At 39.0% G+C, this 27,386-nt stretch overlaps 1 protein-coding gene across 6 annotated transcripts in view; it reads left to right on the top strand.

The window, feature by feature from the left end:
• Positions 1-27,386, top strand: part of LOC107521579 — a 103,335-nt gene that overhangs the window by 19,198 nt on the left and 56,751 nt on the right. For 4 of the 6 annotated variants that reach the window (XR_004954662.1, XR_004954660.1, XR_004954659.1 and 1 more), the window contains exon 2: positions 19,288-25,983. The gene's annotated coding sequence lies outside the window, so the exon portion shown is untranslated. The remainder of the gene's footprint in view (positions 1-19,287; positions 25,984-27,386) is intronic. The other 2 variants (XR_004954663.1, XR_004954661.1) reach the window with 1 other exon arrangement.

Raw genomic sequence — 27,386 nt, 5'->3', positions numbered from 1 at the left:
CTCTTTCTAGAGTCATCTAAGCCATAAACATGAAAAATAAACACTGTGTTTATTTTTACATAGAAATTTATAGTTTATAAAAAGAGACATTAGCTATCTCATTTAATCCTCATAAAAGTCCTTGAGGGACAATTTAGGCAAGGGTTGCCATTTTGGTTTTATAGAAAGAAAGTGAGGCTAAGGACAGAAATTTTAATCATCCAAATGAGAAGAAAGGAAGTGGGGTGGGGTGGGGAAGGGGAAGCGCAGGTCTTCTGACTTTAAATTCTTTTCATTTTAGAAAACCACCGGCCCATATATCCTTGAACATTGAACCAACCCATCTGTAATCATCTTAACACAATCAAAATAGACATTTCCTTCCTGACTAAACCTGATTAATGGCTTAATCTAGCTATAGTATTTCTAGAAAACACAAAAAAGGTATTTTCATATCAGGTTATCGGAAAAGGCTCAAGCACAGAACAAACAATCTTTTAACCATCTTCAGTTGTACTGTCCCCAAGATAGCTTCTCATAGAGCAAAGGTTAGGACACATAATCATTTCAAATATGTCATTCTCAGTGTTCTTACTTGCCAGTCAGTATCTAGAAAAATTTCAAACAAAGCTGTGGGCAAGTCTGTGATGAAGGAGAATTTTTAGATTAGACACCAAAGAGGTGGACTAACTCAGAAATTCCAAGGATACTTGGCTACCTAAATGGAATGATACCCAGAAATCGAATAGAACAATTAAAGTAGGAAAGGATATAGCAATATTGACTGAATGTCTCCTACATGCTAAGCACTGAAGTATCCCACTTAAGAGCCTCATATACATGAAAGGTAGATATTTTTATCCCCATCATACAAATAAGATTCTGTAGCTCACAGAATTTAGGTACTTGTCCAGAATTAATGCCTGAGCTTCACTTAAAACCCTTATCTGTTTGAAACCAGACCCCTTGTTTATCACCTGACCAGGAATTCTTAACCGGTAACCCACTGATCAGAGCAGAGCTGAAAAGGAAAGGAAAAATATGAATATCCATGCTAGTATTCACCAGTATCGTGATTCAGTACGTCTGGGATGGAACTCATAATTCTAAAGCTTTAACAAGTTTTCTGGGTTATTACAAGGGACATCTAAATATGCAAACCTATATCATGTTGCCTACTCAGGGGACAGAAACCTATTTCTTAACAGCAGTGATACTCAGCATATTCAGCCTTTAGCCAGTATAATAGATATGGATTGCTCCATGAACCTAAGATGTAAGGAAGATCATATTTCTCTGTATTTTCAAATCAAATTATGTTCTTTCTAATCCTCACTCATCTATGCTAATCAGTCATTCATATGACCTTGGAACATGCTAGAAGCACTCAGAAATTAGGAAGGGATCTTCTTTTCAGGCCACTCACAGTCACCAGCCCTTCACATGGAGACTCTATGACTTCCAGGCTGTGGTTCTAAACTTCTATTCTTTTAAGACGCCGACACTTCCTGTGTGTTACTCAGTTAATTCTAATTAACTCAAGGGACTTGGAAGTACCATCATTCTCAATATTAAAGATGCTCCCTTCATCTCCTCCTTACCCTCCAAGTAATATAGCCCTTATTTTCAACCTTTGGACCACTATTCGCTTGTCTCTCCACGTTTTCTCTTTGACAAGGAAATTTAATGGTTAACTAAGATGCGTAATATATTTTAGGTCCAAGACTTTTCAGATAGCATTTTTGTCTTCTTTGGGAATAAGATCAGTCTAAAAAATGTATGAATTAGTTTTCTCTCCCCAAGGATGAACAGCTATTGCTTCAAAGCAGAAAAAAAAAAAAAAAAAAAAACGAAAAACAAAAACAAACAAACAAAAAAACCCACAGTTTGAGTCTTCCTATTTGGCTGTATTAAGTTCTCATTAATCCACCTTGCCTTGCTGTTTACAGATTTCAATACAAAACAAGATAGTATTCATGTCAATGTGCATGTGCTTCATCATAACAGGTGCCTACCACCAAATGAGCAGAATATGAGAAACAGAGCAACTACAAAATGTGACCCCTTTCTCGCAAAGCCTCTGTAATCTTATTATTAAATGGAGTGTGAGTGAAAGGACCCTGACCTGCATACATTGGGATTCCTCTCTTTATTCTATTATTTACTAGCTTGGGTACTCTTTGAATCTAGATATTCTACCTTGAGGGAAAAAAAATTAAAACATTGACATTACAGTATAGTTATTCTCTTTAAACAACAAAAATAAGGCAGGACAAGATACTTTGAACTGTAAAATTTTATACCAAAGTATCAGAAATTCAAAAAAAAAAAAAAAAGTAGAGAATTTTATCACCTCTGTCTCCATCTTATTTTTTCTACCCTATTTTTCTCTTTGTTGCATTGTCCTCATTCACTTAGGCTTATCTTCGATTGTGTTTTATCTTACTGAGTTCAATAAATTCAAGGAAAATGCTTCACATTCTATCTGTAGTAAAATGAGATATTAAACCAGCAAACACGGAGGCCTCAAATCTACAAAGTGATACCAGTTCAAGTGCTAGATACAAACCTTTACAGGAGTCTAGGAGAAAGACTGAGAAGGAAGAGATTAGGAAGGGCTAGAGGAAGAGGCAGGATTTGAACAAAATATCTTATATACTAAACGATGGGGTTGCCTGACCAGGTCAGAGGTCATACTGATGAGCAGTAACTTTACAGTGGAAAAACTTGACAAGTAATACCTCGGCCAAATAAACAAGGTTAACATCAATAGCGATGTCACGTTTATGTACTCACTTCTTCATATGGTGTGATAAAAACAGCACTTTACTCCCGTGGTCTTCTTCCCAGAAACCCATAACCCCAATCTAATCATAAGAAAAGCATCAGAAAAATACCAGTCTATAAAATACCCAGCCTTTAGTCCTCTAAACTAAAGGTCATTAAAAACAAGGAATCTGAGAAACTGCCACAGCCCAAAAGAGCCTAAGAAGACATAATGACTAAATGTAACGTGATACCTTGGATGGGATACTAGAACGGAAAAAAGATGTTGGATAAAAACTAAGGAAATCTGAATCAAGAATGGACTTAATGTTAATGACAACATATCTGTATTTATCCATTAATTGTAACAAATGTGCCATAATAATATAAGACGTTAATAATTAGGGAAACTGGGTGAGGGGTATGTGGGTACTCTCTGCACTATTTTCATAATTTTTCTGTAAGTCTAAAACACTTCTAAAATTCAAAGTTATAAATAAATAACAGGTTTGGGGTTTTTTTTAATGATTTTTTAAATCAAGGAAACAAAGGCTATTAAATGTCGAAGAAAATTGCCAAGTGCCTCGCCCAAGGTCATTCAACTAGTTACAGCTGAGTTAGAATCGGAGTTGAGATCTTCTGAGTGACTCTGGGCCTAGCAAGATAAAACAAAGAATCAGAACACGAGGAGAGAATGAAATACTATGCTTAGAATATCTTCTTCCAAATAAAAGCAAACTTCAGCCTACCTACTCTTGCGATTTTTACAGAATATACATGAAGCTTAGACGATGATACTGTGCTAAATGATAATGCCACCAAGAGGAAAAGTGGAATGTATTTATTTTTCAAGTTATACAGGTTTTCCTGAGTTGGCTTAAGATACATTAAACATTCTACTCTCAAACCCTAGAAGAAACAGTTATAGCATAATTATGAAATCTGCGTTATTTGTAATCGTGTAAACGTTTCAAGATTTATAAAGAGCATTGAGTTTGTCAAGGAGCAGAGTCACTGCTTCTGATGTTGGGTCTGATGCTAGTTCGCACATGCTAGGCTGTGAAGGGCCGTGCATTTTGCCTGTATTACTTCATTTAATCCTTACAATAATCCTATGAAGTCACAAACATCATGCATTGTTTCCAAAATTGAACAAAACGCATTTCCAAGAGGTTAGACAACTTGCCCAAAAACATCCAAGTGAATTAGAACCAAGGCATGTTTATTCAGAAAACCATGACCTTAGATGAATAATTACATTTATATTTCAAATACTCTATAATGCTTATCGCATGCTAAGCACAATTCTAGATACTTAACAAATATTAATTTATTTAACACTCATAACCACTTTTTAGGTAGGAGCTATTAATATCTCCACTTTAGAAATAAAGGAACTGACTTCACCTTCTTGAGTTTCTGCTTCCTTTTCTGTAAGTGATTTCTCAGTGTCCCTTTTGGCTCTGGCCACCACAGACTTAGTAACAGTCATTAATGTCTCAAAGGCAAGGTCCCAGCCCTGTACCTGAGGCAAGGCCACTTTGAGCACTGGGTGAAAACTTTTAGCGTGTCACCTGTAATACTCAGGCAAAAACAATGGGACAAAAATTCACCAAATTTAATTTTCTTTGGAAAAGTTATAGCAGAAAGATGATATCAGCTGACATTTGTGCAAGTTGCTATTTTAATACATATTCATTTGAAAGGGAGCCTGAAAATATAATAAAGTGAAGAGATCCAAAAAGCTTCTGTCAAAAGTACTGTCTTTTACCTTTTCAGTTAACAAAAAAAAAAAAAAAAAGGAAAAGAAAAGGAGGAAAAAAAAGAGAAAAAGGGAGGGAGAGAGAGAGAGAAAGGCAAAAAGAAGGAAAGAAAAGAAGGCAATAACATTCGACCTAAACTCTTCTCAAAGTTAATGACACTAGATTAAATGAGCAAAATATCGAAAAGTATAATGTATAGACTAATGTCAGCTAAACTCGACAGCGAATCTTTCTTCCATCCGTTGAGAACTGTGTGGCCATTGACAATTTCCTTAGCCTTTTTAGGTATCTGTTTCTTTACCTGAAAAATCAAAGCAGCATCTACTTTATAAGATTTTTGTGTAACTAAATGAAATAATGTATGTGCAGAGTCTAATACTGTGCCTAGGACATAACAAGTAATAAACAAAAGTTAATCCTTTGCCATCCACTTTCTAGACGTCTTATATAATGGTAAGTCCAAAGAAGGAAGGTTTGAGAACATCATAAAAATGGAGGTAGAAAACCTTACCTTGAATTATCACTAACAAAAAATAGTATTTGGATGGTCATTCTCAAAACTAGATGGAATCGGGCGACTTCTAGAATCATAGAGAAATGTGCATTTACTGCGATGCAGGAAATATGGGCAATCCCAGCTGACCCACTCAAACTATCTCAAATTCCTTAAAACAATGAACAGAGGAAGAGGAGGCTAAGACTCTTACATCTTCCATATTCTAAGCTTTGTCAACACATGAAAATAATAAGTAGGTCTTGAGAGTTTCCTAGCGACATTGTTCAGTCATGTAAAATATCAATATCGCTGTTTGTATACTGCATTTTTTTCCATCTCTAAGACATGGACAGTTTCCTAAATGCAAATGCCAGAGACTTCCATTGGCTAGGCTTTCAATAATTAACCTGTTTATTCAAGAAAATGCTTCTCATTTTATATCCTTCCGTCGATTTTTCTTTTATGCTCACAACATCAATTAGACTCTGCTACTAAAGATCTGGGTTCAAATTGCAGATTTGTTAGTTATTATGCAATCTCTAGGTTTTCTCATTTAAAGTTTGGAGTTACGATTATTGTCTTCATAGGTAATCAAATGAGCTAGTATCGTCAAAATGCCCATCAAAATGTCTCTGCCCACATTTATTTCTCAATATGTGGCAGATACTGACTTATTTATTCCTATTTTTGTTCATTGTCATCTCTGAGTTCCGTTCCTTATTTAATGCTCTCAGACAACTCCAGTCTGGACTCACAGTGCCCCCATGCTTCAGACACCGTATCTAAAATCCTGCCCTTCTGAGACAGTTTACAGTTTCCTGATCTAGATTATTCTGATCAAGTCCTGCCCTCCCATTAAGCAAAGTTAAGAGCTGGAAATAAACGTATCCTCACTAGTGCTGCTGAGGGAGACAAGGCTATTTAACACTTTGGTTAATAATCAGGAAGAAGGTGCCAATAGCCAAGAGGACTGATATGCAGATTATCAAATTACTCAGGTCAATTAGAAGGAGAGCGTGAGGAGAACTAAGGAAACCAGGACATTAAACAGCAGCACAGAAATAAGTACATAGGTCACTCACATTGTCAAAGATAACATAAACGGCAAGAACATTCTGGATCTTGAAGTGCTTATGACTCTGTTCATGCATTCGAATGGGATCCTTGAGATAATGAAAATGTCTCAAAAACTAGGGAGTGAGGTGTCAAAGCAGATAACTCAACAGAGATGTCAGCTTTCTGTATAACAGCCGTCAAAACAGTGACTAAGTTTTAAGACTGGAATGATTTTAACTTTCCTTGGCCAATTGATGGAATGACAGTGACTTTTTACTAGTGCATGCTTTATATAAAGTGTAGGCTTTGAAGAAGGGGTATGTGGGGGGGGGGGGTGCAGGAGGGGAAGGAAGCCGAGTTGCTTGAGGGGTTATATCCCAGAAAATTCTACCTTGAGCTGTTACAAAGACCTAGTGTTACCTCCTCTTCCTATGTGAGAAATAACTTTCAAAAATGCAAAAGTAATTCATGTTCTTCCTTGATTAAAAACTCTTCAGAAAGGTCACGTTTCATGGAATTCATGGTCTTTTGCAACTTATCTTTTAATCATCAGATGTACAGTTTTCATGAGGCTTGTAGACAATTAACTGATACTCTTCCCCAGCCTCTATCCTTACCCTTTATACATATCGGTCCCATGTGTTCCTCTGGGATATTTTTGTAAATTTTATGTCCTTGTTCAAGGTCCCCAATAGGCTCCCTTTTTCTGGCACAGACCTCCAGTGGAATTTTTTTAAGTGTTGAGAGCCATCAAGGTGTCTTTTGTTATGTCAATCAGGAGACTTTTGGAAAGCACCTTAGGATGGGGTGGAGGCTGGTTGTCAGTGGAGCTAACCTGAGCTATTTGGAACTTGTAGTCCCACCCCTGGCATCTTGGGAGCGGAGAGGGGTTGAGTCATCAATAGTCGATGGTCTAATCAAACACACAAATGTGATAAAACCTCCATTAAAAAAAAAAAAGAGAAAAGAATGGGGTTTTGAGAGTTTCCAGGTTGGTGAACGTGTGGACGTTTCGGTGAGTGCCATGGATGTGTGTCACCCTTTCCCGTATACCTTGCCAAATACTCATCCTTCATCTGGCTGCTCCTGAGTTATATCCTTTTATCGTAAGCTGGTACCTAGTAAGTAAAATGTTCCTCTGAGTTCTGCGAGCCGCTCTAGCAAATTAATGGAATCCAAGAAGTAGGTCTTGGGAGCCTCCAATTTGTAGCTAGTGAGTCAGAAGCACCAGAAAAACCTGGGCTTGTGAATGGTGCCCGAAGTGGGGGACGGGAAAGCAGCCTTGTTGGACTGGACCCTTAGCCTGTAGACTCTGATGCTGTCTCCAGGTAGGTGGTGTCGCAACTGAATTAAACTGTAGGACACCCAGCTGGTGTTGGAGAATTACTCGGTGGTGTGGGAAATCCCCCTTCCTCCCCTCCCCACCCCCCCCACACACACACATTGGAATTGAGTGTCAAAGCATAAAAGAATGTCCAAAGTCACACAGCCAGTATTTGCCACAACTTAGATTTGAACTCAGGGCCTCTGGAGTCAGCAAAATTTGCCCTTCCCTAATTAGTAAGGGCTTGCCATTCCACGACAAAGAGATGGAAAAATAACAAATGTGAGGCAAAAGCGTTTGAAAAGGAAGAAGTCTTATGGGAGATGAGGAAGAAGAGAGCTAAGCACTCCCCTCCCTCCCCTTCTCAAACTCCTTTTCCCCTGTGTTGGCAGCCTAACATGATGGAAGCCTCTGTCACACCTGGGCGGGGCCTAAATGTCCCAGCAGGACACACCATGTGTACTGAGCCCCTCCAGGTTCAAGCGATGCAGCGCATGGGGAACGTGTAGGAACTTTAACAGATGTAAAATGGAGAGCACCCAGGCTACTAGACTCGTAAGGAAGAGGCTCTGGATAAAAGGGACGGTACAGCACTTTAGAAGGAAGAAGGGTTTTTACTCGAAACCTGACCCTGTGATGGTCAAAGGCTGTGAGTAAATTAGTGTTGCTGAATGAGTCTAGTTAGGAGATATGACTGAATGAATTATATCCAAGCGTTGCAGGAGGAAGGCCACGTGCCAATACGGCATGAACTCTGAGCAGACGCCTGGACAGCCTTCAGATGAATAGTGCAGGACGGTCTTCTTGAAAGGCTGATGGCCCTAAGAGTGGGAGGGGAGGGTAAGGTGAAAGACAGAATTACTCACTCAGCGTCTCTGCAATCTTTTGCACTTCTGTGTCTGGGGGGATTGATTTCTGCATTTTTCAAAGTGACTGAGCCAAGTGTCAAGGGCCAAGGGTCTTTTCTCTTATGACACTGAGTATGCCAATTGATATCATACCAGTATTTGTTCTAATTGACTCTGGCTTATCTACTATTTCTCATTCTGAGATGTCTTGTTGGCTCAAGAACCAGTCAGGGAATCTGTAAGGATTTGGTGTTTGCCAGGCGCATCTCCATCTTATCTCACAAGTTACTGACAGCCCCTGGGGAGTGGGGGGAGTGGATGAGCTCTCAGAAGTGGAGAGACAGTGGAGTTCATTTGATTGATAGTAACACATGTCAGGAATAGATGAGGAAGGTGAGCTCAGAAGACAGAGATAAGATCAAAGAGGACGAGTCCTAAGGAGCAGCATGGCTGGGGAGTGCTAGAAAGAGGAGGAGGAGAACGTCCAGGGTTCGGTATAAAGACAGTTTATGTTTCATTCGTTGCATTTGCAGCAATGTTCTGCCTGGGTAGTTTACATCTCTCAAAACTGCTGCTGCTTCTGTGTGCAGATGAGACCAAGTTAACATCCGCTGTTCGAGCCGCTGTTATCCCACCCGTGAGGGGGGTCGTGTTAATGGGAGTGCGTGGCCCTCTCAGGGTCATGCTGTTTTTGCCTTCTGGTCATCAGCGTGCTCATGAGTAGTCTTTCAGTTAGAGAGCGATGCCTTCCGTGTCTTGCATCAGCTGCCACTGGGCTGTGTAGAGTCCCTGGGAACTCATTGGCGCCCCAGGTTTCAGGGGCTCTAAATGGCACTGTGGCTGTTTCTGCCATCGATTCCCAAGCAGGATCATTGCCACTGTTGCTTTGAGCCTCAGACACAGAGGTACACATCTGCATGATGGACTGTTACAGTAGAGTGGAAACATGAGTCTTACGTGAAACTATTCTTTCCCTTACGAGAAAGAATTTAAATAGCTCTAGTCTTCACCTGAGTTAAGGCTGTGTTCAGGAAGACTAGGCTTGGAAACAAAGCCAGAATATGGACATTGTGCTGCGTTTTAGGTTACTTTTCCCCCTTTCATATCCAAGACTTGTCACTAATCCAAGTTTATCTACCTGGTAATCAATCCCCTGAGGCACTTGCCTGTTTTCTCCCAAATGTTCCTTTTTCTGGAATGTGGACCTATCCCTGGAATTTTCTTTGTTTTTATTTCAGTAGTCAGTACACCTTCGTCTAAAAATAACACTTTTACTCTGACATTTTTATTTAACAGATAGAATTCTTTTTAAAAAGGAACTTAGGGAGAACTCAATTAATACTAATATCAAGACAAACTTTACTACAGGAAAATTAGTTCCAGGACCTGCTCAGGAGATTGCTTGAGATTTTTGTTGTTGTTGTTATGTAAAATATGGATGGCTGGTTTACACATTTTTTTCAAGTATTCACTAAACATTTCCACATATAATTTATATATAAAGTTTGAAAACTTTTGAGGAAACATCTTGAACTCACTTCACTTTTGGACAAGGTTCATCTAAAGAAAATGATACCTACTTCTTATCGAGACAGGAGAAAAAATGATTTAGGTGACAGAGAAGCTAAAAATTATCCCCTGTGCCTCCAAATGCACCTTCAGGGGAAATTTATATTTGTGAAGGGAAAAGAATGGATCCAGCCAACTCTCTGTGTGACACCAGATCATCTCCACTCTGATTCAGACACCAGATAAATTTAAGGTAATAATTTCAAAAGCCGTAACATGCTGACGCTCACAGTGCTCTTCAAAATGCTTGTCTGATGATTAGTTCTGCCGTGGGTCTTCCCGACAGCAGTATAGAATCTTTGTATAAGGATGGCAATATGGCATCTTGTTGGAAGGATAAGGGAGCTTTACCTAATGCATTGAGAAATTAATGAAAGTGTAAAAAGTAACTTATCTCAAGTGGACTTCACTGCCTTTCTTGGCCTCAGCAGTGCTTTTGTGGCCAAACGACACTCAACCTCCCTCTTCCACCTACTTAATGCTTGTTACCAGTTATGATGTACTGGTTTCTCAAGCTCTTTGCCAAAGAATAAGGAACAGATTTTCAGGTTCACTTTCACACATTGTAAAGGTAAAAGGAGGAGAAAGAGAGAGGAAAGAGTAAATGTTTGTATGATTTTCCTTCATCAATGATACTAAAGTCTCCTTTCTTCCCGAGGTGGCACCATCCTGTGCCTGCCTCTCTGAGCATCCAGAGCCCATTAGCTGAGAATTGGCTTGAAGGCTCCCTCATCCAGGAAGCCTTCCCTGACATTCTATCACCATTAACGTCAGCTATCCATGGAGAAAGTTGAGCAGACAAGGCACAGCTTATCACCTAACTCTAGAATGTGTACTGCCTCTATCCTGTGCTATTTAGTCTTTTTTTTTTCTGTCCATGTAGAATAAACTTGAAACAGGAACTATGTGATATGAAAAAGTGAAAATAATGTGGCATTTGGAATCACAGAGACATAGATTTGAATCCCAACTCCACCACCTAGTAGCAGTATTATATTAGTTAGGAATTGATTAAACAAACATTTTCCCCCCTGCCCTGCCCCCCACACACACACACACACAATCTGTGCTAACACTGGCTTATACCAATAGGGATGAATTTGCCTCATATACCTAAGAGTGTAGAAAAGGCACCCTAGAACCGGTACAGCTATTCACAGATGTCAAGACCCTAGACACGTGCTGTTTGTTTGCTCCTCCCTCATAAGTGTACCCGGCTTTCATCCTCTTGCTTGTAGCCTCATGGTGCTTAGTGCCTGATGATTTCTAGGTGATAGTGCTGCTTTGTTTTGACGCAGAGGTGGACAATATAGGAGAAGAAGATATAATTTGCAGAATAAAGCAGCCCTTTATCTTTCCTCTGTATCCATGCAGAACTTTTTACACCTCAAGTATAACATTTCATCCTTTATAATATACTTATTTCCCCCCTCTACTGGGATCTACACAAAAGCAGCAACCCAAACAATTTTCAAATTTCGTCCTCTGCATTTACAACTGTAGAGAGCACAAATTCAGCAGGTAACTATTGAGTCATTGAATTGTACATAAAAAAAGAAAAAGAAAAAAACCTAAACCCCTTGAATATTTAATTAATTTAAATAGGAAGTAGCTGAACATTATACATTTGTTAAAGGAACAATAATATCCCCTACCTACTGTGTAAATGCATCTTTCTGCTGAGGTGGGTCAGGTGAAAAGCACAGATGTTTCTTTCCATAATTATGTTAGATAATTAACAGGCCTAGATTCTAGTAGCCCCTAGACCTATCAGCTTGTCAACTCATTACATAAATAAGATAATCTAAATTAATACACAGCCCCAGAGTTTATATATACAGAGAGATTTTTGAGACATCCCAAATTGTCCTAAAGACTTTCTTCTTCATAATGTCTTTGTTTTCTCCTTTGAAGTATCTGCTGTGAAAGATGATTAAAACGCAGCTTATTGGATTGGAAACCAAATAAATCAATGTTGTTTTCTTTAAAGCTAGATTGCTCTCAAGGAACAGTGTTTATGATATTTATTTATCTTTAATAATGTCCAATGGGCAGATCTTTACAATTGATCCGTCGAGGGTCAGTGAAGAACGAGGGAAACTTCTTATTGTTCACCTTTGTAGGGCCTTTGCTTGTTGCTGGCGTCCATGTTGTCTGTTTCCTTGTGGAGAAACTACAAGCAGCATTATAAGAAAGACTTGTCCGTGGCTTTCATTCCTGGAGCACTGGAGAAATGTAAAAGAAGGGCTTATTAATGGAGGAGGAGCATCATTCCAGATTCTCATAATTCGTCATAGATAGATCTAATCCAGACTGGTCTGTGATAAAAGAATGCTGATTAGTGAAGAGAATCTTTAATATGAGCCTGTGTAGTGTTCACCCTCTGGAAAGTTCATGATCATGTAAATCTCTGATTCTAGATCAAGGGGCTTAAATATATGCTGAACAACAACAAAATACCAAATAGACTGTTTCATTCCAAGTGTTAGACCCTCAATACTTATATTTCAAGGAGGAAAAATTGCAATAAGCAACTGCAGTGTATCGGGGGACATTTAGGCTGCCAGTCCTAAATACTACTTAGGGTTTATCTATTAAAATGGAGCGGACTGTCGAAACTTCTCCAGGATGGCTGCAAGATAGAAATAGAGCCAGAAAATTGAGCCACTTTTGAATCAACATGTTAGAACTTATCTAAATTCTTAGTCAACTTACAGTGGTCCCACCAAGTGGCCACCTTGAGAACATGTTTGGTGACCCTCTTCTGGATTTCTTTCTAGAGCATAAAATACATCGTTCTAAGGAGCTTTGGTGACAGCAACTAGATCTTCATGCTCAAAGGGGGGATTTATTTTTGGTATTTCTTTATACATTTGGAACCGTTAACAGTCACTCAGAGCTGAGCTCTAATAAAAAGTTGGGTGACTAATATGGGTCCCCACTGTAGTCTGGCTTTGATTATATGAACTGAATTACTTGGCAGTGCTCTCAGAACCTGGCCAAAAAGGTAACTACTCAATTGGGTGGGGTGGGGAGATGTCACAGAAATCACCTGGGTGAGAAAAGGCCAACAGGAGTAAACTTGTGGCCTCCCCACGAGAAGTACTTTGGACAAAGGAAAAATGCAATCATGAGTATGAGTCCAGGCATTCACACGTGTAGAAAAGCCTTCCTGTTCATTCGCCCACTAATATCACAGCACGGTCAGCAAGCATTATTGACCATCTACCTAGCCCGAAACACAGTGCTCAGAGCTGGAAACATGCCAACAGATAGGACCCAGTCTCTTCCTCGAGTGCTCATAGCCTCGTTGGTGAGACAGACCTTTTAATGAAGTATTACAGAAACAGGGAAAGCTCTTCAATAGGCACATGCATAAGCATCGCAGAATCATACGAGACTATTACCAAGAAGTCGGGACATGATAACCTATTTTGGATCATGAACACTTTATGGCAGTCTGGCGAAATTTATGGACCCTTTATCTGAATAATACTTTAAAATGCATAATATTTTAAAAACTAAGATTGCAAGGAAAGTAATTAGATTGAATTACGGTTATCAAAATATTTTGAAAATGTGGCCTAATATTGGACATACTCCTTGATTACTCTATTAAAAACAAGTTCAAATGGTGGACCTAATAATTACTATAGTTACCAAATAATGAAGAACATAGTATTTTGAGATACTTGCAACAACTATAATTTGGTATGAAAGTATCTAGGCTTAACTTTGGTAGGATAATCACAAGTACTGCGAATACTAGTAGGATTTATGAACTACATTCACAATGAAAAAGAAATGGTCAACTTCAGTTAGAGATTACTGAAAATAAAGAAAATTTCCCAATATTCAGATGCCCTTAGTTCTATTCATGCATTCATTGGGGGGTGAAGGATTCTTGTCAAAGAGCCCTGTCTAATGGGTGAGGCCCAAGCCGAATTAGTGTCTGGGCAAGAGAATCTGGGTAGAGCCCTGGGAATTCCCTCAGAAACCAGAGGCTCTGTGAGCAAAGTCACACAGGTAAGAAACAATGCTCCATCTTTGGGGAATTTCAAGAAGTTCTCATTACTAATAACTGGTATGTTCTAATAATATTTCTGGTACTGGTGACTTGTGATTTTGTTTCATCCTATGTATTGTGTAACTATGGATAAGCCAATGGAGGATTACCTGTAGACAGTTCCTGTTCTCTAGGAAGTATTACCTTTGAGACAACTGTCATCTTTTTTTGGTCCAGTTTTCACAACATCGTTCAAAGGAATAGTACAAGCGGAAACCTGGATTCTGATTCTAGTTCCTGACAGCGTTTGCCTCTATTGCAAGACAAAATATTCATTCACTTATACATTTATTCCATCGATACTTCATGAGCATCTGTGTGCCAGGCACTGTGTTAGGCACTACAGGTACCCAGATGAATAAGTCACAGATTCCGCCTTCAAGGAGTACCCCATCTAATGGAGGAGCTATGACTTGAACATAAATACCCACGAGCACAGCTAGCAGTGAGCTAATGCATGAAAATCCCTTAGTCTGGTTCTTAGTGCCCAGAAAGCATTCCATAAATGGTGGTGGTTTTGAAGTTCTATTGGGCTTTTAGGGGGAAAGCAACACATCGACCTGTAGGGCATTAGGGACGTCTTCCTATTAACGGTGACTTTCCCTTTCTGAGCCTTGCTTTCCACACCTTTGAAACACCAGGATTTAGACTAAACTCCTGATGGCCTCGGATACCCTTTCCTTCTCTACCATTCAACCCCTCTGCAGATTCACGGTATGGTTTAGGGTGGAAGAAATGTAGTTTTCAGTAAAGGATTAAGGCATCAGGCCTGGGTTGCCCAAACCCTGCACATTCCCAAGGTCTTCCAGACTGACCTGCACCCAGGTGCTGGGGGATAACCTCTGAGCCCCCAGAATACCCAGCCAGAGTGCACAGCACACAGTTTATGCTAATAAAGTGACTTCTGTCGTGCACCTGTTTTTGCCAGCCTGGGACTTCGGGCTATCCTGTACAAGTCTGACTTCTAAGGTGGGGTTGGAGTCTGAGCTGCTGGGGTCCCTTTTACAGCTGTCCCATGTCTCTGTGGCCGATCCTCAAAAAAACCCCTAGGTGGCAAGTCTTGGATGAGCTTCCCTGATTGACGATATTCCATACATGTTGTTACACATCATTGCTAGGGGAAGTAAGGGCTGCCCGTACGAGTCCTCTAAGAGGGGACAACACCGGTCTCTCCTGGACTCCACCCTCTGTGTTTGTTTCTTTGCTCATTTTACTCTGTACCTCTCCACTCTAACTGTAATATGTGAGTATAACAATTGTTTTTTTTTTAGTTCTGCGAGTCTTTGCAGGAAATCATCTAACCTGAGTGTGGTCTCAGGAACCTCAAACACGGGTGAATGTTTTTTTCCTCACCAACCCTTCCCTGCTTCCTTCAGTCTAAGCTCTCTGCTTCCAAGCTACTCTAGATCTTATAGCATAGTCTGTGGCACACATATGAGCAGTTTTTGAAGTGCTTCATGACTGTGTACTTCCTTTATTGACCAGACTTAATTCTGCAAGGCCTTGCTTATACCTTACACTTCTCACAGATCCCACACAGCCAGGATTGGGCATGTAGTCCATTCTGAATGCATACTTGCTGAAATGAAGTGAGTTGTCTGGCTGTATATGAGAGAGTCAGCATGTAGGGTGGGGGGCAGGAATTCCTACACCTAATCAAGTGAACATTTTAAGAAGGAGTAAACCAGAACCTTTGCTTTGGTATAGAAGGCAAACACATTAGAAAGTAAAAGGATCAAGGGGGATTAGGCAGGTATGAGAAGGAATCGTCTGCCTCAGTAGCAAGACTTGCTGGGGTGTTGGCAGTATAATCCAGAGGACAGGAGGGAGCTGGGATCGTAGAGGAGTTCCACAGAGGGGCTGACCAGCTGCTGGATCATTCTCAGTGGAGGCAGCGGTCAACTGGCCAGTACTTACGTATAAATGACCTGAACATAGTTGCAAATCAAGGATTATATGCTTTGCAAAGACCTATCCAATGAGTAGGATAAAGATATTTTTCCATGGGAACATTCCAGGCCAGGTGGATGCTGTTACCTCTAGATGATATGTCTATTTCAGAACATCACTCGAGCCAGCAGTGGAGAAATAAGGACTCTCAGGAGAAGGCCTGATGAAATTTAGGTAGGCAAGGTGTCAAGAATCCTCACATCTTGGGTCATGTATTGAAGGTGTGAGGAAAGGGCTCCAGTCCCAACAGTGTAATTTGAGTGACAGCTGAGGCCCTAGGTTTAGCAAATGGTGCACGTGGTACATGTCTTAGGTAGAGGATGACTTCTAAGTTAGATCACAGCATCAAGATACTGTTTACTGATCTTCCCAGTACCAACCTCAATGGGTTCAGTTACATGGACCTGAGGAAGAATAAAAATTGAAACTTCAGATAATCACCCACTCTGCACTCCACTTTAAGTAGTGAAATCTCAGGTAGGGTGATATGGCATTAACTCTTAATCCTGTAGTGACACTATTTCTATAAAGGGTGTGTGTGATACCTCAGGGCAGGGTACAGATCTAAGAGATCCAGTCTACCCGTAAAATAAAATTATAGCTCAGTATGTTCTCATCTGAGATTGACTATGAGATTAAATAGTTCATTCATTAATTTCTTCATTATCATATTTCGATCATCTCTTTTCTACCATGAATGTTGCTAGGTATGGTAGTCTCCCTGGTTTTTCCTGATTTTCCCACAGTTTCTGTTATTTGCAGTCAACTGTGGTCTGGAAATATTAAATGGAAAATTCTAGAATTAAGTAATTCCTAAGTTTTAAATTGTGCACTGTTCCGAGTAGTGTGATGAAATCTCACACCACCTTGCTCTGTCCCACCTGGGAAGTGAATCAGCCCTTTCTCCAGTGTATCCACGCTGTCTAAGCTCCTCACTCCTTGGTATACTCGGTTATTAAATGAACTGTCATGGTATCGCAGTTCTCGTGTTCAAGGAACCCTTATTTTACTTAATAATGGCCCCAAAGTGCAAGAGTACTGATGCTGGCAATTCGGATATGCCATTGAGAAGCCATAAAGTACTTCCTTTAAGTCAAAAGTGAGTACGATACAATAAAGATATTTTGAGAGAAAGAGAGACCATACTCACATAAATTTTATTATAGTATATTGTATAATTGTTCTATTTTATTATTAGTTATTTTTGTTGAACTTTTACTGTGACAAATTTATAAATTAAACTTTAAAATATGTATATATGTGTAGAGAAAAAAACATAGTATGTATAGGGTTCAATAGTATCCATGGTTTCAGGCATCCACTGGGGGGCTTGGAATGCATCCCCCATAAATAAAGGAGACTACTGTACTTAACCTTATCATAACCTCACAGATGAAAAAGGCTTGTAAAAATAATAGCTACCATTTATTGAGTGCAACTTGTATGCTAGACTTCACACTAAGTGACTCTTCTGTTTTTTCAAGCCTCACAACAAAACTGTAAAACAGAAAACATTATTCCCAGTTTACATAAATGGGAACAGATCTGGATGTGTAAATAATTTGCTTGATGTCATAAAAATAATAATCAACACAGTGATATATAAACCTCACCCATTTGACCACATAGCCTCCCTTTCTTACTTTGCTACCTTATATAAATTATCATCCTGAAAATGCATGAAAAAAAATCATTAAATATTTATACCTACAACATTTCTCAAAAAATAAAGTCTATGCATCAGATATTTGGGAATAATTGATCATTTTAATACGTAACAGCCCACTGTTGATGCAGTGAGAGCTCTTGACGAAGAGTGTGCAAGCAGAACTTCTCAATCCAAAGTCTAAACTGGGACTTTCATTGGAGAAAACTGATGTGATTTCATTGAAATGGACAATAAGAAAGGTGAAAAGAATTTAGTGTGGGATTTAAGTGGACAAGAAACAGTGCATTCTGAATGTGTACTTCACTTCAAAGAGCAAATTGTCAATCAGAGTTCAATTCCAAAAACACAAGGAAGAAAGCTGAAATGCCATCTCAACAAATCTACAGAAACTGACATGTAGAACAATCATCACAGCACAAATACCAGAGGATATGGGAGCCTAGAAATGTAAATCTGAATGCCACAGGGACACTCATATTTTGCAAAAGTCATCTCTTAAAAACTGTCTCCCAGATGACAGAGTGATACTTGGAAAAGTGAAGGTCAAACTTCATCTCTCCATCCTGGATATTTTCAAGACCCTGGAGATTAAAAGTAGAGGTAGGCCCTGAGAGCTTTAAAGCTAAACAGCTCACGGCATTCAAGGTCAAAGGAAGATGCCCAGGAATTTACCTAAAAAGAAGCTCTTGGCTAATAAAAATGTCGTCTTAGACCAGCATGTTCTGAAGACCAATGTTGGCAAAACACTGATAACAGAAATCAAGACAAGACTAGAAGACATGTGATTTGGGTTCTGACCACGCAACCTACACTTCCCTATTTATGTGATGTTGGGAAAATTAGTCATCTTCTCTGTGCTTGGGTCCCCTACCCTTGAAATGACCTGCCAAACTCACAAAACCTCCACGAAGATCAATGAATAAAGGATATAAGTGTATGCTCTAAAATAATACGGTTCTGATGTAAAATGGTGTTAGTATCTCTTTTCTCCCTTAAGAGTGAACTCTTCCAATTTTTCTATTTAAAAATTTTTAAACTCACTTTAGTTAGAATTATAGAAGATCATCATCAAAAGAACCAAATATGCATATAGTTGCTCAAGATTAAGAGCAGATCCTTTTCTGGAGAAGCCCGGGAGTGAGGGGCTGGGGACTTTATTATTGTACCCTTGACTCTTTTTATAATGCACATTCAATGCCAATTAAACTATTTACAATAGGTAAGTATCAGATCACACCTCCCCAATTTTCCTTTTTCCCAATACACTTACATCACTAGTTTTTTGTTTACCGACTGACTAGCTTTTACATTTAAACACTACATTTGATCTTTTATTTTTTATTCATCAAATATTAACATTAGCTCTTAAGCAACTTTTAATATGAACCCATTAACAACCTTGCCCTCCCGTTCACTTCTCGGCCAACACCCACACTTCTACTCATAAATTCTGCAGTTTGTGTTTATGTTGCCAGCATTGATAGCATTTACATTTTGTATCAACACTGTTCTAAGCATTAACTTAGAAATAGCATCCCTGAGACTCAAGGCGTTTAGCATGCCTGGATTTCCCAGGCATCAGTTAACCTCAGTGGGCATACGTTTAAAAGGCAAAACAAAATGGGTGGGATTTGTGCTTGTCCCGCATGGACTGTAACATTCCTTGACCAACAAGGTGGTATTACAGATGCAATATATAGGGGAAAATTAAATGCCAAAAAAATTATTTTCCCTAGGAATGTTAGGAGGGGAATGTGTGGAGTAGTGACCAACAACAACAAAGCTCTTCGATTTTTTCCAGTCCAGGTCGCCTGCCATGAACTCCAGCCAATGATGCAAAGTGGATTAAATAAATCAGATCTGCTCACCTACACTCTCCTGTTTGCACAGTAAGGACAGGTAAGTCGCACACATCGTTTAAACATCTTGGAAGTTGGCTCTTTCCAATCACTGTCTACTTAATCTTTGCTACTGTTTGCTCCTGAATTGGCACATCTAAAATCAGTCACCCTGGACTCAGTGTCAAAACCTGCTGGGGTTCTCTTGTCAGCCATATGTAAGATTTTTCTAGGAAGAGCACCAGTATAGAGCTGTGTCCTCAGCATTTGCAAATTTGTTAAGGATTAAGGTTTTCATCAGATGTAATCTTAGCAAATCTATACAAGTAATTTTCAGCTGCTTCAGGATCGACAGAAGCTTTTTCACCCAGATTTTCAAATATTTTACACTATGACACTTGCTAAGTCTTTACATCCAACATTCTGATATTCATACTCGCCTTCAGTGTTTATTTCTTCATGGAATAACCTGGCTGGTTTTTATGATTAGCAAGCAAGTCAGTGGCAGAAGTTCACTTTATTTTTTTCAAACCTTAGGAAAAGAGATAATGTTTTTTAATGAATTGCTTTTGTGTGTGTTATTGCAAAATATTTTGAAATATATATATTCCATTTAAATGATTAAGTTAACTGAGTGGATAGCCCTGCTTTGCCTTTTTCGTTATTTCTAACTATATATTTTTTAATGGTGACTCTTATTTCTAGCTATATCTTTCCAGTATGTTTCTTTTGACGAGCTCCTAAACATATCTAAGAATCCTACATATAACTATGAAAGGATGAAAAACAAAAACTCAATCAAACAAAAAATCATGAACACATAAGGAAAAGAGAACATGAGATAATAGCATCAACATTTCGAAGCTAGAAATGAGAAGGATAAATGATTACATTTATAGCAGCCCAGAAAAAGCTGAGTCCTTGACCAATCAATAGTGGAGTAAAACCAAGGGGGGGGGGCAACCCTATTCCTTCCTTAGAACCTTTAGAGGGTTTAAGAATTGATTGCAGCGAGTACATTGGAAAGTGATTCTAAAAAAGAAAGATTAGCTGAATGTTTATTTATAAAGTAGCTAAATACTCAGACTCCCATGTTCACTCCATACAGTTGGATAAGTGCTCCATTTACATCCAACAGAACACAAAAAGAATAGACCAGAGGGTATTTTACATACCAAGCCAAGATGTGAAGCTGGGATTTCATAGTAAAAACAAAGATGACTTTCTAGGAAGAGATATCTATAACTGGGAGACTACAGAATAGTTGGGAATAATTTTGCAGCAAACGCACAAGAATGTATACAGCCATGTGAGTACTTTTGCCTCTGCTATATTCACCTTGTGGAATCTATACACTTCTTCCAACAAGTTTTACACACTTTGGAAAATTTGGGAGAAATTAACTGTAGGCTGTATTTTTTTCATCTTTATCCACCTTAATATTAATATCAGACTTTATTATAAGAAACAACAATGATTCTTTGGCAAATAAGGTTATTAATTGCACTGGACAGTGACATTTTGGTTTATTAATGTCCAGTTATTATGTAAAATAGCCAATTTTCTTGTTTGACTTATAAACAACTCAAAAGGCAATTTCAGATGAAATTGCCTTTAAATGTTCTGAGTTCTTGTTATGAATGTGTATGATGAGATTCAGACTCTAGATGATAGACCGAGCCCACTGATCTGACAATTCTCATTAAGATGACAATAAAAGAATATCACGAGATAATCCGTAATAGCCAAGAAGATAGGAATGGACTCATCATAGGATGAGGACATGGGAATAGGTCCCTCAAACAGCAAGAGGTTTCAAAAAGGTTCTGGAAGCTCAAAAGAAGAAGGCGTAATGGTGGAGGAAAGGGGACTGAGGAACTGTAGCCTGGCATGTGTTTGGAGAGAGCCGCCCTGAAATCAAGGAATACTACCTTGACAGAACATTGCAGAAGCTCTAGACTTGGCAGCATAAAGTACGGCTAGAGGTGGTCCTGTGGACTGGAACTAAAGGGAGGGGCACCACATAAATTCCCATTCGTGAAACAATCAGCCACAGTCCTGATGCTCTGAACTGAGAAGAAAAAGAAGCCATTCTTTTTATTCTCAGTCAAAACGATAAGGTGGAATAGAGAGAGTCTTGAGACTGGATAAAAACATGAACTTCTGAGAGTTCTACAGATGGAACCACCCCTGGAAGCCAATGGCTACATGGTACATCTGGAGAAGCAAGGTCATCGATATTAGCATCTTTGGCCTGGTGACCATGGAAGGAGAGAGCTGTGAATGTCAAGGGACAGCGTGGCCCTGAAAACATAGGCACCAGCATGGTGAACTGTGTGGTCCAAAACTTCTCCCCAGAAGTTTTCTCCCTTCTTAGACTCCCAAGACCTCTGTATAACCCTGGAGTTAAGGAAACAAAGCCCTAATAATGTCTGTGATTGAATTTACAGCCAGCTAACCCAGACAGTGGATTGAATTTAGATATAACACGAGTTCAAGGAAATAAGTATCGACTGTGTATCTTAAGGCTAAAAACAAAAAAGAACTGTACAGAAATATTATACTCCAGTTAATATGTTTGTTTTTTATAGGAATACGAAGTGACTTAAGTGTGATTTAAAAAAAAATAACTATTGACTATGTATTCTAAGACTAAACACAAAAAGAATTATACACAAATATTATGCTCTAGTTAGTAGGTTCATTTTTCACAGGAGTAAGGTTGGCAATTTTGAAACGACTTATGTGTATTCTGGGATATAGCAAATAAGTTAATATATCATAGATAAAGAGAGCCAGGTTGCTTACTGCTGGCGAAAAGAGTTATAAATTAGGAAAGAGGAAAAGTCTCATGAATCCTGTGATGTTAGACTGGAATTGGATGTATCGGTATAAACTCATGTTTTTAGATACATATATACAGACTGAGAAGATGAGAAGCAATGACATCTTAGTACCACTGAGTGGCTCTTGATTTCCAAATGTCATTCCCCGAGGCTTAAAGAAGTGGTTGATTCAAGAAGTCGGAGCAGAGGAGGTATAAGACTCCAGTCACTGGGACGGAGTTAAGTGACTTGTCAGGTTTTTAAGTTCATCATTATGTGCCTGGTCATTAGCACAGTACCTGTTTCCGGTAAAGACTCAAGAAATATTTGTGGTTGAAATCAAAGGATTTAAAGCCATACTCAACACAAGATTTGATTAATGCCTTCATGACTGTTGATGTTATTAAATTTTCATTCTTGTGCAGGATCGTGAGCAATATACAAAGACTAATTTAGCCTCTTCATGGGACCCATGTCTCTAGGTTACAAATATACCTTGGTCACCTCCCTTTTATCCTCCTCAGGAAAACAAGAGTCCTACCACTGAGGAGCATTGCACCATGAATCAGCAAGTCGGTCATCATTAACATCGAACTCAGGCATTTTCCCATTTTATTATTTGTTGAACAACGTGTATTTTCCCCGAGGCTATCAGAATAAGCTGCAGGAAAGCTGCCGATGTGTTTCTGAAGTGATTTTGGCAATCAATTTCCATCAGCCTCATGCGGTTCTGCACCTATTAACACATCTCTTGAGATTCAATTTCATTCTGAACTCCATCAGTTCAAAACCACATGAATCAAATCCAACACCAAGAAGTTTCATCAAAATATCCCAATTAATTTTAACTAACTTCATTCAGCTTGACAATTCCAAGCACTGATTTTTATGCCACTCTTGCCAGAGCATACATGAACTGACTTTGCATCCTTCAGATCCTTCACTTTTTACTCCTTTTCCAAAATATCTCTAAACACATGTACCAACTCACCTCTATAACTTCCACAAAATCTTTTCAATTCCTGATAATTTGGGAGGTCATTGTGTTGCTATGACTACCGTGATCACCTCCCCCTTGGTAGCCATGGTTCTTCTGCTATCAAATATAAAAACAAAGAAGCCAAACCGGTTTCAGGGAACTTTACAGACCACATGAAAGTAGATGAGAGTAGAAATTGTAGCTCCTCAAGTCTGACTCAGTGCGTTTACAGAGCCTTTTTCCCACATTAATATTTTCATCCATCTCTTCCCATTTTAGCCTAACGCTCTGCCATTGTAATAATCCGCATTCCGTGATGAAAGCTTGAGCCAATATTGGACATTTTTCAGGATCATTGGCTCGCGCGTGAAGGAATTCTCTCACCTTTTGAATCTCTCTTCCCTAGAGAAGAGGCCATACACTCACAATTCCTGCCTTCGCTGTAACAAAACTCAATCTAACCTAGGCTCCATCAGTCAGGTGCCCCTGGATGACAATGTGGTTTGAAGAAGAGCGAGGGAAGAACACATCACAGCAAATCCAGCGCAAGTGACAGGCGGCATTCCGAGGCGGCAGTAGGGGACATCTAGTGTCTTTGCCTCATGTCCATCCTTGAATGCTGTGGTGTCTGTGACTTTGGCAGCAGCACTAGGGGCTCAATGAGAACAGCCAGGGAGGGCTATCTGGATATATTTTCTGCCAAGATGGTCTCCAGTCATTATTTTCTAACCTTCCCAGAGATTTTGTAAGATACACAATATCCTACAAGAATTTCTTAATTTTCTTAAACTAGAGTGAGTAAATTCTGTTGTTTGTACTCTAAATCCTGACTGATACAGACGTGATACCACCAACTCTAATAATAAATTTTCATTGAGAGACAATCTATGTGCCAGGCACTGTTCTAGATTCTCGGTAAGTATTATCATATGACACTGTATAAAACAGACAGAGGTGCTGCCTAATTAAGCTTATCTTCTCCTACAGAACTGAGCAGAAGAGTATCTCTCTTTTTAGAGTTTGAGATTTGATGAGAATGAGCACTCCAGCATGTAAATCTTATACAGGTGGCATTTGCGATAGTAAGCTGTAAACAGACACATTGATTTAAGAAAAGGATATCAGAGTATTTCAGGCCTGGGTCATTTATTGAATCTGGTTGCTAGATTTCGTCTCGTCTGCTGTAAAGAGAGGTGGTGCCTGTCCATGATAAGGTCCTGCCACATAGCAGGAAGCCACGGTGACTTATGTCCTTAATTATGCCGCCCTGAAACTCTTGCAAGACAACTGTGTACATTGTTGGCAAGTTTTGACACCAAAACCTAACATTAACACATGAGTGGAATTCCTCCTTATGCCAATCAGGAGCCTCTTGGTAATTCGTCCTGAAGCTGTATAGGAATCACTGGGTATTACACGTGAGAAGTCTACATAACGTAACCTGAATGGGGACCTGTGGATCCTTTATCTCCCACCTACCATTGGTGCATCTGGGGTCTTATCTTCTTCCTGTGGGATTTTGCCGTTTAATATTGTATTTTTCTCCCGACGAACACTGTAAACGTTTCATACGCTTTGAAAGCTTTTGATAATTTTATTCCTAGATTACGTAAGTTCTATTCTACATAGTGACTTATTAGCTGAGGGATTTTATGTATTCATTTAACTTCTTTGAGCCTTAATTTCCTCATCTATGGAATGTAGATTATAATAACACGATCCATCTCATAGATAATATTTACTCTTGTAATGCCTACAAGCAAACCACAAACAAGCAATTAGATAGCTTAAGACCATCTCAGGTGGATAAAATTTCACCAGAACATAAAAAGGCATCATCCAGATCACTTGAGCTTTGCCCCATATTGGTGTTATTACAATATGTCACAATATGTTCCTGGAATCAGTCTCTTCCTGAACTGTGGTCGTGGAGTTCCCAGGTTAACATCGTGAAAATAAGCACGAGCCATACTTGTGGCGATGAGATTTTTATTTTTTATTTCTCTTGTGAAGTTAACACTCAAATCAGTAACAGGCAGTAACATGCCTCAAGTCAATACAAACGTGTTCATTTCGATCAAGTTTGTATAATTTTCTAAGTGTGTCTTAAGAATTCATAGTATCTAGCAAGGGATCTAGCATGCATTAGAGTATCAATTAGTGCAGAATGAATGGAAAGAATACAGTCTTTAACCTAATGGAGCATCCATCTAGTGTTGAAGAGTAATAAATATTAGATATAGATAGATAGATAGATAGATAGATAGATAGATAGATAGATAGACAGACAGATGCAGAAAAATCCCCATTTTCCTGAACAAATGCTACCGTCCCTCCCCAACGTAAACCACACATAAACCATGTTCCTTGGTTCAGAAACCCCACTGTAAATAATTCATCTTAAAGGAATATTTTAACAACAAAAAAGACAAAAAGCGTGTGGAGCTATTTATTGCAGCATTAATTGTGAGAAAAAAATTTTTTAATCTAGTCATAGAAAGATGATTTAAGAAATCATGGTGCTATAACTCAGTGGATTTTTGTGCAAACACTAAAAATGCAAAGTGTGGAGAAACAATTCATCTTAGAAAATATTTGTGATACAATATAAAGCAAATAAAGATGACTATAAAAGATTGGTCAGCTTGTATCCACTTAAAATAGGTCTGTATGTGAGCAAGGCTTGGAAAGGAACATGGGGAGAAATAATTAATGTGTTAAAGGATTTGAGGGTGTGTTTTTAAAAAAATTTTTTTCCATGAATTTTACAGACTACTGGTTTTGATTTTGGCCTCCAAAAGATTTCATGTTTCCTTGAGGATAGTTCCAGACCAAGGAAATCAAATTTCTCTCTGGTAAGTAAAACATAAATTTTTGCAATAAATTTAACCATAACCCCAAATGAATCAGAGGAATTGCTCTTCTTTGGCATCGTAAGTCTTTCTGTGGAGCCCAAGGTCAAGGATAAGAAGGAAACAAATCCAGAAGCCTATATGTCATTTTAATGTCTTGGAGCAAAGAATACACTCTTGTAACACTTTTCCCTTCTTTAATTCCTGCTTCTTGATGGAGCAAAATATTCAGCTCACGAGATAACCCCTCCTTATTCTTCATTGGCGCATGAGTGGCTCTAATGTGACATAACTAGAATTTCAAAGAGAAATCAGTGAGGTCTGTTGAATGTCTTGGCCCATGAAAATCTAAGTGTAAGATCTCCTAGGAACAGCAAATATCCCCAACTATAAAAGGATAGAAAACAGAGAAAAGGCCACAACCCTGAAGTAAGAGCATATGATACAGGCTGTTTCCAGACAGAACCGGGATGCTCTTAAAATAAAATCAAGAAGGGACTTGGTAAGAGTTAGTCTTGCTGCACTTGTCTTTCCAAGTTCAAATGGCTTTATCAATTACATGCCCTGCCCCATCTAACCTTGTGACACAAGCAAGACAAGTATTTATTGGATGTATGGTACTTTTGGAAATCCAGAAGTAGAAAGCATTTTCTTCTAAATCGATTTATTATCTCATGGGCATGAGAGAGTCACATCAGCATTAATTAGAAAACAAACCTAGACACATGTAATGAAGTGCCATACATAATGGTGCAGTTACGTGGTATGGGGACAGAGCTTCCTCTGGAATCACAGACTTAGCTTTAAACTCTAGTTCTACCACGTACAAATTAAGTAACACTAGATAAGTCGTTTTAATTTCTTCGAGCTTCTGTTTCTTTTTCTGTAAAATGAGAATAACAATGACAATTGGGCCTCGTATGCGTGAGAAAAAGTTACCTATGACAGTGAAGTTCAGGCTTTAGAATTCTGTCTAGAAAGGATGCCTGCGGCTTTGAACCTCAGGCAGAGACAGGAGAGCACAATTCCAAAAAATACTTGGCGTTTCCTGAGGATCTCAAGAACTGCCTTTTAAGAATAGGGGGACAGTAACTGATGAAGGGAGCGCCCCTAAATCCCTAGGTCACCACAAAGAAGCAGGTGATAGGAAGCAGGCTCTGAGCTGGGAGCCACCCCATAGGTGGTTACCTGTTCTCCTAGGATAAGTATACTCAACCCAGAATCATAAAACCATGGAAACCCCTGCTTTCTGGGATAAATGCAATAGCCACACCCCCACATGAACCATGTGTAAAGAGAGAGCCTACAAAAACATTGCCTTATTTAAAACCTGAGTATTCTCAAAAAAGGGTCACCTTCCCCCAAATACAATATTTACGGCATAAGAAAAAAGGAATACAAATAAC

Source organism: Rousettus aegyptiacus, unplaced genomic scaffold, assembly GCF_014176215.1.
Source record: "Rousettus aegyptiacus isolate mRouAeg1 unplaced genomic scaffold, mRouAeg1.p scaffold_m13_p_15, whole genome shotgun sequence".
NCBI classification, from domain to species: domain Eukaryota; kingdom Metazoa; phylum Chordata; class Mammalia; order Chiroptera; family Pteropodidae; genus Rousettus; species Rousettus aegyptiacus.
Note: the sequence above shows the minus strand (reverse complement) of the source record. Positions and strands in the feature narration are given on the sequence as shown.